Raw genomic sequence first — 16,107 nt, 5'->3', positions numbered from 1 at the left:
TTTTTAAAGACTGCAGAGGTTCATCCCATCATTCCCAGGCCAACTGCAGCAGACAAGCAGCAATCTAGAAAATTAGGTAAAAAATTAGGTTTGGATTTGGACTAGGTTTGGATTTAGAAGGGACAGGGAAAAATAGAAACTTACTTGTGGGATAGACCCAAACTGGGTGAAAAAAAAAATCATATCCTCATTATTTCGGCGGATGGAAGGAGCTGAGTACAATTTACTCAGCCCAAGAAAAGTAACAGATGAGATTGGAGTTCCGTTAGTCCCAGGGGAACCACCTGATTGATTTCCCTAGAGGGTGGATACCAGATGGGTGACATAGCTGGGTAAACAGAGTGCTACTTTTACTTTGGCTGGAGATAAGGCACACAGAAAAGCTGTGGAATGGATCACTCAAGTGTTCTAATCTTGTGACTAGATAATCTCAGGACAGAGACCACGGCAGATGAATGTTTTATAATTAATAAATAGGCAGTGAGCCCGGCCTAGTTAAATTATCTAATCTGATTAGACAATACTAGTACAATTTTTAAAAAATATATTAATTTTGGGAGCCAGATTATCTTACAGACAAGTGTGTTCTGAAGCGATCCCTGTGAAGATGACTGAGTAGTTGATGGATACTGACTTTCGGCTGCAGTGAAACTTTGCTTTATACTTTATAATTAAAATCTGACTTATTTTGATTTCTTGGAGATTTTGAGTTTATTGGTTCTCTTGTGCTTCCACATGGAGGAAATGGGAATCCTGATCCTAAACAAGGAAAGATAGCTCCACTCAATTCTGTTCACCATTTAGGGATGGATGGATGCACAGTTAGATAGGTGGAACATGCACATGGTTAAAAATGACATGCAGTACAGAGAAAATTTGGTTTCTTTCCCACCCCTGTATCTCATTTGTCCTACTTAGAGAAAACTATTTCCAGGTTTTTGTGTATACTTCTAAAGATATTCTGTGCATATGCAAGTATATATTATAATTACAACTAATATTTGTGAGTGTGTATGCGCCAGGCACTCTTTTAAGCACTCTACATATATTATTTCAATTATTCTTTAACAATTTATCTCCAATCTACTTTTCCAATTTTAGAACAATGTGGTACAGAAAGCTCTAATTGAGGGTGAGAACCTGTGTTTGTTTGTTTATATATTTATTTATTTATCTGGTCTTCTTTGAGTGAGTAAGGGAAAATCATTTCACTTTCTTGGGCTTTTTCTTTGTCTTCATCTATAAAATTCAATACTTGACTAAATTACTGATTTTGTTGTTCAATTCTATAGAGTTATTTGTCGAAAAATGAAATCTTTCCAGAAAGACCACGAATAAGAGAGATCAAAGCTAGGCAGCTTGAGTTGAAGTAGAGCTGGAAGAAGGAGTTTTGAGGACTGTTTCAAAACCACTGGACTAGATCATCTGTAGAGGTTCCTGTATTATTTTCTTCTTTTCTTATGGCTGTTGTAACAAACTACCCCCTGAACTTTGTGGCTTAAAATAACATACATTTATTCTTTTATCATCCTGAGTGTCAGAAGACCAAAATCAGTTTCAGTGGGTCAAAATCAGGAAGTCAGCAGGACCAGGCTCCCTCTGGTAGCTCTAACGGAGAATCCATTGCCTTGCCATTTTTAGCTTCTGAAGCTGTATTCTTTATTCCTTGGCAAGGCAATGGATTCTTCCCTGGAGCTTCCAGAGCTCCCATTCCTTTACCATCCAAGCCAGCATCATAGCGTCTTGTGTCAGTCACCACATTGCGTCCTTCTATGTGAAATGTCCCTCTCCTTCCTTCTTAATAAGGAAACGTTCTTACATTTAGCGCCAGGCAGGATAATCTCCCCACCTCAAGATCCTTAGTCACATTTGTAAAGTCCCTTTTGCCATATGAGGTGACAGTCAAGGGTTCCAGAGACTACAACATGGATATCTTTGGAGGCCATTATTTAGCTTACCACAGCCTACCCTCTAACTTCCCAAAATTCATGTTCATTCTACATGCAAAATATATTTGCCTCACCTCAATATCCCCAAAAGTCTTGACTCCAACTAGAGTTGAAAATCTCATCTGTAAATCATCTAAACCAGGTATGAGACAGACTCTGGGCATGATCCTTCTTGAGGCAAAATTTCTTTTCATCAGTGGCCCTGCGAGCTAGAAAAAAGGTTACCTCTTTTTTATTACAGTGGTGACACGGACATAGGATAATAGTTATAGACATTTCCCGTCCCAACGGGAAAAAAATGAAAGCAAGCAAAAAGTTACGAGCTCCAAACCAACTTGAAATCCAATCAGGTAAACTCGTTTAGGTTTCAAGGCCTGGGAATATTCCTCCGTGGCTAGAGGTTCTGCCCTCTTTTTTTTTTTTTTTTTAATTTATTTATTATTATTATACTTTAAGTTGTAGGGTACATGTGCATAACGTGCAGGTTTGCTACATATGTATACTTGTGCCATGTTGCTGTGCTGCAGCCATCAACTCATCATTTACATCAGGTATAACTCCCAATGCAATCCCTCCCCCCTCCCCCCTCCCCATGATAGGCCCCGGTGTGTGATGTTCCCCTTCCTGAGTCCGAGTGATCTCATTGTTCAGTTCCCACCTATGAGTGAGAACATGCGGTGTTTGGTTTTCTGTTCTTGTGATAGTTTGCTAAGAATGATGGATTCCAGCTGCATCCAAGTCCCTACAAAGGACTCAAACTCATCCTTTTTTATGGCTGCATAGTATTCCATGGTGTATATGTGCCACATTTTCTTAATCCAATCTGTCACTGATGGACATTTGGGTTGATTCCAAGTCTTTGCTATTGTGAATAGTGCTGCAATAAACATACGTGTGCATGTGTCTTTATAGCAGCATAATTTATAATCCTTTGGGTATATCCCCAGTAATGGGATGGCTGGGTCATATGGTACATCTAGTTCTAGATCCTTGAGGAATCGCCATACTGTTTTCCATAATGGTTGAACTAGTTTACAATCCCACCAACAGTGTAAAAGTGTTCCTATTTCTCCACATCCTCTCCAGCACCTGTTGTTTCCTGACTTTTTAATGATCGCCATTCTAACTGGTGTGAGATGGTATCTCATTGTGGTTTTGATTTGCATTTCTCTGATGGCCAGTGATGATGAGCATTTTTTCATGTGTCTGTTGGCTGTATGAATGTCTTCTTTTGAGAAATGTCTGTTCATATCCTTTGCCCACTTTTTGATGGGGTTGTTTGTTTTTTTCTTGTCAATTTGTTTGAGTTCTTTGTAGGTTCTGGATATTAGCCCTTTGCCAGATGAGTAGATTGCAAAAATTTTCTCCCATTCTGTAGGTTGCCTGTTCACTCTGATGGTAGTTTCTTTTGCTGTGCAGAAGCTCTTTAGTTTAATGAGATCCCATTTGTCAATTTTGGCTTTTGCTGTCGTTGCTTTTGGTGTTTTAGACATGAAGTCTTTGCCCATGCCTATGTCCTGAATGGTACTACCTAGGTTTTCCTCTAGGATTTTTATGGTATTAGGTCTAACATTTAAGTCTCTAATCCATCTTGAATTAATTTTCGTATAAGGAGTAAGGAAAGGATCCAGTTTCAGCTTTCTACTTATGGCTAGCCAATTTTCCCAGCACCATTTATTAAATAGGGAATCCTTTCCCCATTTCTTGTTTCTCTCAGGTTTGTCAAAATCAAATGGCTGTAGATGTGTGGTATTATTTCTGAGGACTCTGTTCTGTTCCATTGGTCTATATCTCTGTTTTGGTACCAGTACCATGCTGTTTTGGTTACTGTAGCCTTGTAGTATAGTTTGAAGTCAGGTAGCGTGATGCCTCCAGCTTTGTTCTTTTGACTTAGGATTGTCTTGGAGATGCGGGCTCTTTTTTGGTTCCATATGAACTTTAAAGCAGTTTTTTCCAATTCTGTGAAGAAACTCGTTGGTAGCTTGATGGGGATGGCATTGAATCTATAAATAACCTTGGGCAGTATGGCCATTTTCACGATATTGATTCTTCCTATCCGTGAGCATGGTATGTTCTTCCATTTGTTTGTGTCCTCTTTTATTTCACTGAGCAGTGGTTTGTAGTTCTCCTTGAAGAGGTCCTTTACATCCCTTGTAAGTTGGATTCCTAGGTATTTGATTCTCTTTGAAGCAATTGTGAATGGAAGTTCATTCATGATTTGGCTCTCTGTTTGTCTGTTACTGGTGTATAAGAATGCTTGTGATTTTTGCACATTAATTTTGTATCCTGAGACTTTGCTGAAGTTGCTTATCAGCTTAAGGAGATTTTGGGCTGAGACAATGGGGTTTTCTAAATATACAATCATGTCATCTGCAAACAGGGACAATTTGACTTCTTCTTTTCCTAACTGAATACCCTTGATTTCTTTCTCTTGCCTGATTGCCCTAGCCAGAACTTCCAACACTATGTTGAATAGGAGTGGTGAGAGAGGGCATCCCTGTCTTGTGCCAGTTTTCAAAGGGAATTTTTCCAGTTTTTGCCCATTCAGTATGATATTGGCTGTGGGTTTGTCATAAATAGCTCTTATTATTTTGAGGTACGTTCCATCAATACCGAATTTATTGAGCGTTTTTAGCATGAAGGGCTGTTGAATTTTGTCAAAAGCCTTTTCTGCATCAATTGAGATAATCATGTGGTTCTTGTCTTTGGTTCTGTTTATATGCTGGATTATGTTTATTGATTTGCGAATGTTGAACCAGCCTTGCATCCCAGGGATGAAGCCCACTTGATCATGGTGGATAAGCTTTTTGATGTGTTGCTGAATCCGGTTTGCCAGTACTTTATTGAAGATTTTTTTTTTTTTTTTTTTTTTTTTTTTTTTTTTTTTTTTTGAGACGGAGTCTCACTCTGTCACCCAGGCTGGAGTGCAGATTTTTGCATCGATGTTCATCAGGGATATTGGTCTAAAATTCTCTTTTTTTGTTGTGTCTCTGCCAGGCTTTGGTATCAGGATGATGTTGGCCTCATAAAATGAGTTAGGGAGGATTCCCTCTTTTTCTATTGATTGGAATAGTTTCAGAAGGAATGGTACCAACTCCTCCTTGTACCTCTGGTAGAATTCAGCTGTGAATCCATTTGGTCCTGGACTTTTTTTGGTTGGTAGGCTATTAATTGTTGCCTCAATTTCAGAGCCTGCTATTGGTCTATTCAGGGATTCAACTTCTTCCTGGTTTAGTCTTGGAAGAGTGTAAGTGTCCAGGAAATTATCCATTTCTTCTAGATTTTCCAGTTTATTTGCGTAGAGGTGTTTATAGTATTCTCTGATGGTAGTTTGTATTTCTGTGGGGTCGGTGGTGATATCCCCTTTATCATTTTTAATTGCGTCGATTTGATTCTTCTCTCTTTTCTTCTTTATTAGTCTGGCTAGTGGTCTGTCAATTTTGTTGATCTTTTCAAAAAACCAACTCCTGGATTCATTGATTTTTTGGAGGGTTTTTTGTGTCTCTATCTCCTTCAGTTCTGCTCTGATCTTAGTTATTTCTTGCCTTCTGCTAGCTTTCGAATGTGTTTGCTCTTGCTTCTCTAGTTCTTTTAATTGCGATGTTAGAGTGTCAATTTTAGATCTTTCCTGCTTTCTCTTGTGGGCATTTAGTGCTATAAATTTCCCTCTACACACTGCTTTAAATGTGTCCCAGAGATTCTGGTATGTTGTATCTTTGTTCTCATTGGTTTCAAAGAACATCTTTATTTCTGCCTTCATTTCGTTATGTACCCAGTAGTCATTCAGGAGCAGGTTGTTCAGTTTCCATGTAGTTGAGCGGTTTTGATTGAGTTTCTTAGTCCTGAGTTCTAGTTTGATTGCACTGTGGTCTGAGAGACAGTTTGTTATAATTTCTGTTCTTGTACATTTGCTGAGGAGTGCTTTACTTCCAATTACGTGGTCAATTTTGGAGTAAGTATGATGTGGTGCTGAGAAGAATGTATATTCTGTTGATTTGGGGTGGAGAGTTCTATAGATGTCTATTAGGTCTGCTTGCTGCAGAGATGAGTTCAATTCCTGGATATCCTTGTTAACTTTCTGTCTCGTTGATCTGTCTAATGTTGACAGTGGAGTGTTGAAGTCTCCCATTATTATTGTATGGGAGTCTAAGTCTCTTTGTAAGTCTCTAAGGACTTGCTTTATGAATCTGGGTGCTCCTGTATTGGGTGCATATATATTTAGGATAGTTAGCTCTTCCTGTTGAATTGATCCCTTTACCATTATGTAATGGCCTTCTTTGTCTCTTTTGATCTTTGATGGTTTAAAGTCTGTTTTATCAGAGACTAGTATTGCAACCCCTGCTTTTTTTTGTTCTCCATTTGCTTGGTAAATCTTCCTCCATCCCTTTATTTTGAGCCTATGTATGTCTCTGCGTGTGAGATGGGTCTCCTGAATACAGCAGACTGATGGGTCTTGACTCTTTATCCAGTTTGCCAGTCTGTGTCTTTTAATTGGAGCATTTAGTCCATTTACATTTAAGGTTAATATTGTTATGTGTGAACTTGATCCTGCCATTATGATATTAACTGGTTATTTTGCTCGTTAGTTGATGCAGTTTCTTCCTAGCCTCAATGGTCTTTACATTTTGGCATATTTTTGCAATGGCTGGTACCGGTTGTTCCTTTCCACGTTTAGTGCTTCCTTCAGGGTCTCTTGTAAGGCAGGCCTAGTGGTGACAAAATCTCTAAGCATTTGCTTATCTGTAAAGGATTTTATTTCTCCTTCACTTATGAAACTTAGTTTGGCTGGATATGAAATTCTGGGTTTAAAATTCTTTTCTTTAAGAATGTTGAATATTGGCCCCCACTCTCTTCTGGCTTGTAGAGTTTCTGCTGAGAGATCTGCTGTTAGTCTGATGGGCTTCCCTTTGTGGGTAACCCGACCTTTCTCTCTGGCTGCCCTTAAGATTTTTTCCTTCATTTCAACTTTGGTGAATCTGGCAATTATGTGTCTTGGAGGTGCTCTTCTCGAGGAGTATCTTTGTGGCGTTCTCTGTATTTCCTGGATTTGAATGTTGGCCTGCCCTACTAGGTTGGGGAAGTTCTCCTGGATGATATCCTGAAGAGTGTTTTCCAACTTGGTTCCATTTTCCCCCTCACTTTCAGGCACCCCAATCAGACGTAGATTTGGTCTTTTTACATAATCCCATACTTCTTGCAGGCTTTGTTCATTTCTTTTTCTTCTTTTTTCTTTTGGTTTCTCTTCTCGCTTCATTTCATTCATTTGATCCTCAATCGCTGATACTCTTTCTTCCAGTGGATCGAGTCGGTTACTGAAGCTTGTGCATTTGTCACGTATTTCTCGTGTCATGGTTTTCATCTCTTTCATTTCGTTTAGGACCTTCTCTGCATTAATTACTCTAGCCATCAATTCTTCCACTTTTTTTTCAAGATTTTTAGTTTCTTTGCGCTGGGTACGTAATTCCTCCTTTAGCTCTGAGAAATTTGATGGACTGAAGCCTTCTTCTCTCATCTCGTCAAAGTCATTCTCCGTCCAGCTTTGATCCGTTGCTGGCGATGAGCTGCGCTCCTTTGTCGGGGGAGATGCGCTCTTATTTTTTGAATTTCCAGCTTTTCTGCCCTGCTTTTTCCCCATCTTTGTGGTTTTATCCGCCTCTGGTCTTTGATGATGGTGATGTACTGATGGGGTTTTGGTGTAGGTGTCCTTCCTGTTTGATAGTTTTCCTTCTAACAGTCAGGACCCTCAGCTGTAGGTCTGTTGGAGATTGCTTGAGGTCCACTCCAGACCCTGTTTGCCTGGGTATCAGCAGCAGAGGCTGTAGAAGATAGAATATTTCTGAACAGTGAGTGTACCTGTCTGATTCTTGCTTTGGAAGCTTCCTCTCAGGGGTGTACTCCTCCCTGTGAGGTGTGGGGTGTCAGACTGCCCCTAGTGGGGGATGTCTCCCAGTTAGGCTACTCAGGGGTCAGGGACCCACTTGAGCAGGGAGTCTGTCCCTTCTCAGATCTCAACCTCCGTGTTGAGAGATCCACTGCTCTCTTCAAAGCTGTCAGACAGAGTCGTTTGCGTCTGCAGAGGTGTCTGCTGCGTTTGTTTAGTTTACTGTGCCCTGTCCCCAGAGGTGGAGTCTACAGAGACAGACAGGTTTCCTTGAGCTGCTGTGAGCTCCACCCAGTTCGAGCTTCCCAGCAGCTTTGTTTACCTACTTAAGCCTCAGCAATGGCGGGCGCCCCTCCCCCAGCCTCGCTGCTGCCTTGCCGGTAGATCACAGACTGCTGCGCTAGCAATGAGGGAGGCTCCGTGGGTGTGGGACCCTCCCGGCCAGGTGTGGGATATGATCTCCTGGTGTGCCTGTTTGCTTAAAGCACAGTATTGGGGTGGGAGTTACCCGATTTTCCAGGTGTTGTGTGTCTCAGTTCCCCTGGCTAGGAAAAGGGACTCCCTTCCCCCTTGCGCTTCCCAGGTGAGGCAATGCCTCGCCCTGCTTCAGCTCTCGCTGGTCGGGCTGCAGCAGCTGACCAGCACCCATCGTCCGGCACTCCCCAGTGAGATGAACCCAGTACCTCAGTTGAAAATGCAGAAATCACCGGTCTTCTGTGTCGCTCGCGCTGGGAGTTGGAGACTGGAGCTGCTCCTATTCGGCCATCTTGCTCCGCCCCCACATTTGTCTCTTCGAGGTTCTGCCCTCTATGCCTGAGGTTCCATCCTTTAAGTGAACAGAGCCAGGCTCTGTCCTCAGAGTCATCTTTTTTTGTTTTTGTTTTTGTTTTTGTTTTGAAGAGTAATACATGTTTGCAGCAGAATACTTTTATCTGCCTGTTTCTTGCCTGTAGAATTTTGGAAGTCCAACAGCCTTCTTTTATTTCATCCTCTGTCTGTCACTTTCAGTTCAAGTTGGCAGTGTTTCTGCTGGCATGGCATTCTTTGAAAACCTCATGGGTCTACTCTATGTGTTGAGGATTCTCTCCACTGGACAAGAGGTTACTTGACAGATCTTTCCTGGATAATCTTATCTCTATTCCTGGATTCTGCTGAGAAGATCGAGGGGACCCACGAGTCACATGCATGATTTAATTGAGCCCTGCGAATATTCTGATCTTTTCATCCTTTCAATGCTTTAGCAAAAGATTCTCCAGCCATATCCTTGGCTTTCTTCTTACTGCATGTTTTCCTGAGAGTCAATCTCCCAATTTTAGCATTTTGTGCAGTCTGAATAGGCTGAGAATTTCCCACATCTTAAAGTCTTGGTTCCTTTTTGCTTAACAGCTCTCATCCCTCAATTTCTCCTTTTATTCTTGTATTATGCTATAAGCACCACTAAGAAACCAGACCACAGCTTCAACATGTTACTGGGAAATCTCCTCAAATAAATATTCGGGTTCATCCCTTTTAAGTTCTGCTTTCCACACAAATGTAAGGCACAATTGAGCTGAGCTTTCTGCCCCGATGTGACAAGAATACCCTGTCTCCCAGTTTCCAAAAACATGTTTCTTCTTTCTGAGCCCTCAACAGCAGTGCCTTTTATCATCCATATTTCTACCAACAGTTCTGTGATAATTTAGGTATTCTCTAAGACAATATAGGCTTTCTTTGCTGCACGAGTCACTCCCTTGTGCTACATTCTTTATTGGGATATAATTCACACAACAAAAGTTTCCTATTTTAGAAGATACAATTCAGTTTTTTTTTTCAGTGTGCTCACTGTGTTGTGTGCGATCATTCCCATAATCTATTTTGATAACATTCCCATCATCCTAAAAAGAAATCCTGTACCTATTAGCAGATCCCTGCCCTAACCCCCAGTAGTTACTAATCTACATTATCAGGGGCTCCTCTGTGAGCGGTATTCCTTGTGGCCTCACAGTGGCTTAGCCCTGGGATAAGTCCAGCAAGGGAGGGGAGCAAAGCAATGCACTGTGGCTGACCACTGTCTACCTGGTGCCAGAGTGGTGGCTGCCCCCCCAAGGCAAAGACCTTGGCAGCAGAGAAAGTAGTTAAGAAGGAAGTTTTTTTTTTTTTTGGAGGGGCAAAGTCTCTAGAAGTATGGGAAGACCCTCTCTGCATGCAGTCCCATGTAAAGACCTCAAATCCCAAGGCTAGAGAGGAGGTAGAGAGCCTTGGGGACTGGAATCTATGTATTTCCAATTTCCTTATGCCAACTTGAAGCTTAAAGACTGGTTTGGAAGATTTTGTTTCAGTTTCCCAGCTGCAAAATCTTCCATCGGCCTGGACTTCTGGGCCTTTAGGGCTAGCTGATCGGCCACCTTAAATGCCCGCCCCAAAGTCAGGATGGTCTCCTGTGTCAGATCCTGGGAGGAAACAGATTACAACCGAAATAATTTGGGGGTTTAGGGGCTGTTTCTTCTCTTTCTGATGCCTGTCCTGTGTCACCATGCCCCTACGCAGAGCACCAGCACAGGCATAATCTGGACCAGAGAGATTATTATACTGGCAATGTGAGCTACAGTTACACAGTCTGTAACTAAGTTGCCCCATTTAGTCTTCAAAAGAAGCCTCTGAGATTGGTTGCACTATATCCCAGTTTTTACAGCTGAGGAACTAGGCACAGTGAAAGTTGTACAAGATCATACAGCTAGTGAGTGTCTGAGCCCAGAATCAAACGGAGGCAGTCTGTTACCAGAGCCTCTGCTCCTAAACACCCCACTGCCACCAGGCAGGTGGTAAGATTTGGGACACACATAAGATTCCAATGACGTTGGGAGTGCCAAGAGTTGTCTGGGATCCAGAGCCACACATATTTTGGAAAACATCATTTTCTCTTGACACTTAACAGCAACATCCACCCTGGTACTGAGAGGGCAGCAGGGAGCTCTGTAAAAGGTGGATTAGCTTGCTGGAGCTGCCATAATAAAGTATACAAACTGGGTGGCTTAAACAACAAACATGCATTTTCTCACAGTTGTGGAGGCTAGACATCTGTGTCAGCGACGGTGGTTCCTTCTGAGAGCTAAGAGGGAAGGATCTGTTCCAGGCCTCTCTTCTTGACTTAGAGATGGCTGTGTTCTCCCTATGTCTGTTCACATTATTTTCACTTTGTGCATGTCTTGTACAAATTTACCCCTTTTATAAGGACGCCAGTATGACCTCATCTTAAAATCTGTTGCCCAGGAGAGCATAGGCGCCCCAAAGAAGAAAATTGGGAGAATGTCACATAAAGTATTAGACCGAAGGTTTGGTAAATAGGGCCTCCATGTCGACAAAGGAGGAAGGCTGGGCAAAATGCAGACCTTGCCTGACCTAGGAGAACCTGTCACTGAAGTGTTGGGCAAGCCCCTTCCTTCCTCTGTGCTTTAATGTCACCAATTGTTATGTACGGAATTATGGTCCCCCAAAAATCACACGTTGAAAGCTTAACCCCCAGTGCCTCACGATGTGATTGTATTTGAAGGCAGGACCTCTAACAAGGTAGTTCTGTTAAAACGAGGCCACTGGTGTGTGCTTTCATCCAATCTAACGGGTGTCCTTGTAAAATGTGGCGGTTAGGACATATAGTATTAGAGATACTAGGGATGCACTCACACAGAGGGACTACCATGCGAAGAGGCAGCAAAGCGGCAGCCATCTGCAAATGAAGGTGGGAGGCCTCAGAAGAAACCAAGCCTACCAATACCTTGATCTTGGACTTCTGGTTTCTGGAACTGTGAAATAATTAGTTTCTGTTGTTTAAGCCACCTAGTCTGTGCTATTTTGTTATGGTACCCCTAGCAAACTAATACACCACTGAATACAGAGGAATTAGACTGAGTGATAGCGAAGACTTCATGTACACATCAAGCAATTGCTAAGTACGAAGAAGGTACTGGCAGAGCGCTGTTGATGAGTCCAGCCTACAGATCTCCTGCTCAACAGTGACATTCTCCTGGGGGGCAAGCAGTGTCCTGGGATTCCCTGACTACTGGTTTCCCTCAGGGCGTGCCTGTATCACCTCCCTCCTCAACCCCTAGAAAGTGCGCCCTCTCACCACTACATCACCAGCTTTCCTTCATGCAGGTTAGGGTGCTGAAACACCCAGACACTGCTTCTCCCCATTTTATTTTATTTTGGTGTAGGTGAGGAACAGTGATCTAGGTTTGAGGTTTCTGCTCTTGGATATGGCCATTGAAGGGGTGAAGGGTTTACATCCAACCACTGGCTTTCTTTAGCAGGGGTGTTACAGGAGGTTGGGATCTCAAGAAGTGCTGCATGGAGGGGAATTCTGAGATCATTAAGGGAATGATGCCATTAAAGTCTCATGAGCAGACAACTAGGACTAATGGAATCCATATTTGCAAAGATCAGCAGCAATTATGCACTAGGGCTGAGGGCAGGTGCTATAAGCAGGGACTCCAAGGGTAAGGATATCAGTTCAGAGGCAAGTTCTGGGACAGACTCTTAGGAGTGTAGAGTAATAACAGGAGCCAGAGGTATTCTGAGGGAAGGCACACAAGTTAGTTGGAGATAAGGGATGGAAAAGGGCCTGAAGGCTACTCTCCTCAGGAGTTTCTACAGCTGCTTCTGGGCTCATTCCCCACGGAGGCTCCCTGTGAGAAGCACCCCTTGTTGGAGGTGTTTAGGAACTTGATGCCTTCGTACGTGATGGGCAGGAAGAGAAGCAACATATGGGGAATAATGCCTCCTCTCAGAGCTAAGCCCTCATGAACTCCATAATCCAGGCCTCCCTGCCACCATATCCCTAAGCAGAGTGCTCCAGGGCCCGGCGACACGAGCAGAGCAGCTGTAGCTGGACCCTCCTGGCTGTGGCTGCCGTTTGCTGCCCTCCATCCTAATCAGCCCTTACTTATACCTCACACTCCTCACCATACCACAGATAATCTACCCGCAGCTTGGTACAGGCATCTGCAGTGGACGCTGTCCCTCACAGATTGTTTTGACCAGCGTGGAGCCCAGATACTGTGGAAACAAGGAGTGATGAGGCTTAAGAAACTCTGCATCACCACCCCTGGGTGGCTAGCCAATTCAGGACCATGCCTCTGGCAGTGTTCTCTGGCCAAAAGATCACCAGGAGCATACCTGGAGCCAAACAAACGTGGGCTTTTGACTCATTGCAGTGAGGGAGAACCAGGGAGACCCATGGGGGATCTCCCAATAAGAGGGTGTTAGGGATGACTTATTTTAGGATTTGGGCTTGTGTTTATTGACTTTTGTCGGGGGCTTAAGGAAGTCAAGATTTGCTCTGGATTGGATTGCTCTTAGGAAGTGGGGATAAATCTAGAAAAACGAGGAGAAATGACAGGGTGCAACTTAAGAGACTGGCCACGGCCCGCCGCACTCACTCTCGCTCATCCCCTCTTCTGGAGGCTTTAGCTGCCATGTTGTGAGGACATTCAAGCAGTTTTTGGCGCGGCCTACGTGGCAAAGAACATAGGTCACATATGTCGAAGTCAGAGCAAGTCTGAACAGTGTTTGTTAGTTGTTTGTTTCAATTCCCTAAATATTCAGACAGATCTTTGCCTGAAAGGTTTAATTATAACTCCGTCAGCTAAAGAGGCCTATAGAGCAACAATCGTCTTCAGTTTTTCACAATTAAATGGCACCTGCATCTTCAGGCAGAAGAGCCAGTGGCTCATTTTCCAGAATTCAAGGTAGAGCATTTGGAAATGTTAACAGCTTTAACAAACCTCATCATCTAAGTGCCAGGCCCTAGTCTAAAGTGCCAGCACTAGTCTAATTTCCCAGCCCACTCTTCTCTCCTGAGCCCCCAAACTCTTATTTACAGCTTCGTGTGGCACAGGGTGAGTGGTAGTACCCACCACCTCATGCAGGCTGTGATCTGTAAAATGTATGACAACTAGGGCCCTCCAACACATATCTGGACCCCTATGAATACACCTCCACCTTCACTGAGCATGAACTCCCTTGTCTCTCATGTCTGCCTGTCCATCTGTGACTTTGTGTGTCTGCAGGGGAGGCACAAACTAAGTATCTTCGTGCAGTGACAGGAGCTTTAGTTTCAGCGAGTGCAGAGCAGGGTCAGTTTGCACGCAAGGAGATAAAGCTGTGGCCATTACTGACTACAAACTCCACTGGGCCCTAAGTATGGAGTAAACTGCAAATTCAGAAACGTCACCAGGGAAGAGGTTTGTGAGGCTAGAGGCTCTGGTGTAAAGGAATACACAAGTATGGAGCCGTGTCTGCATGTCTGAGGATGAGCTTCTCTATGGGGCCTTCCACACAGAATTTCTCATCAGCACACTGGGAAAATTTTTAACCCCTAACCCTTAGCAGCAGGGTCAATAGGGAGCAGGGATATTGACCATAAGGAGAAATTCAAAAGGGGCCCCATGTTATGCTGGCTCCTCATCAGCTCCCTGGGGCTCTCTCTACACCAAGGGCATAAACATTTTAAATTTCATGCAAATAGTATGAACATCTTAAATTTCAATGGATTCTGCCAAGTGAAACTTAAAATTTTGACATGAAAACCCACAGTACATAAGAAGAGCCTGTTTCCTGACACCCTTCCCATCGGGAAAAAAGAAAGTCTATTCGATGTCCCAGCCTTCGCACTTCTGAAAATTTGTCTTTTCATTTAGTACATTATCTCAAGTTTTGCATTACAACTTCTGTAGTTACTGTAACTGGGAACATTTTCATGGCATTTTATTTGGCATATTTGTTGCTCTTCATGATAATTCTAGGTTGACATCATTTTCTTATTCCTCTATAAAGTTATTTCTGTATCAAGGATGTTAATGTCTCATCTGAGATATATTTGCCAAGTTGTCTTCCCAATTATTTCATATATCTTTTACTTTTTTTGCAAGTAGTTTATTTTTTAATTATAATAGATTTTTATGATTAAAGAAGTAATATGGGTTTCGTGTTTAAAAAGTTAATGAAGAATACCTGGAGGTCTTAGAACTTCAGCCTCTGGATTGATCAGTGTTAAAGAGCAGCCCCAGCAGGCAAGTTATTAATCAGCTCTAACTTTTCCCCTCCTTGTAGGTAGGACAGTGGTAATACCTATTGTGAAAGGTTTCACGACGATTGAAGGAGATCACGTAACAAGTTTTATCCACAAAGAAGCAGATTGGTGACTTTATATATGTCTCTTGGCTCTTCCACAAGCCCAAACTTGGGCTTGTCCCTGCACACTACAGCTTCTCGGGAACCAGCCACGTGGTGATTATTGCTGAGTAGGGTGTTGATCATGACTTTTCTTTTCTTATGTATAATTCATTTATTTCCAGACTGCAGAAAATATTTCACTATCTCAATAAAAATCACATTTCTGCCATCTTTGCTGTGACCCCAACCCTGTAATAGCCACTAGCTCCCTCAGCCGAGTGTGTAAGGGAGGGGAGGCATAAACTGAGTGTCTTAGTGCAGTGACAGGGGCTTTAGTTTCAGCGAGTGCAGAGGAGGGTCACTATGATAGTCGTGTGTGTCACAATAAAGAAGAGAATTGCTGAGTAAGGAGATTTCATCATGATTGCATTTTACTTTCTTTCAGCATTTGTGAATGAAAAAAACATTTAGTAAGTATTGTTTTATTTTTCCAAATAATTTTCACTGAAGAAAACTTAGAAATCGGAGGTCACTGACCACTGATGTCAAGAAAGCTACATGGGGTGTGGTGTATGCGTATACACACACACACACACACACACACACACACACACACACACACACACATATGTGTGTGGTGGGACATAAATACTCTGTGTGTGTGTTATCTTTTCATATCCAGAAATATATTTACACAACATTTTTGTGATGAAATTCGTATCCCAGAATGTATCACAAAATTACAAAAATTGTATGTCAGTTACTCTGGATGATTTCAAAATTAATACATTTGTTCTAAACGTAAATGAAATGGAAAAATACGTCCTTATTAGATAAATTTTCTTGTATCTTCCTTTCACCCTGTTAAATTTAATAAGCAGGTATTCATTGGCCTGAGTCTGTTTTCCTACTTTGACTTCCTAGGTAACAAACTGCAACCTAACTTAGTTTGTAAACAAATTGAAAACCGAACTAGGAGTATAACGAACAACAGAATCTTAGCAAATCACAGGAGGCTCAGCTTCAGCTCATCACAGGCTGCCAACTGATTAGACCACGTCCAAATAAAGCAGATGCCTAGCTGTAACCAATCAAGTTATTTCTGTACTTTGCTTCTATGTTCTGTCT

Source organism: Macaca fascicularis, chromosome X, assembly GCF_037993035.2.
Source record: "Macaca fascicularis isolate 582-1 chromosome X, T2T-MFA8v1.1".
Lineage (NCBI taxonomy): Eukaryota > Metazoa > Chordata > Mammalia > Primates > Cercopithecidae > Macaca > Macaca fascicularis.
This window is presented reverse-complemented; position numbering follows the sequence as displayed.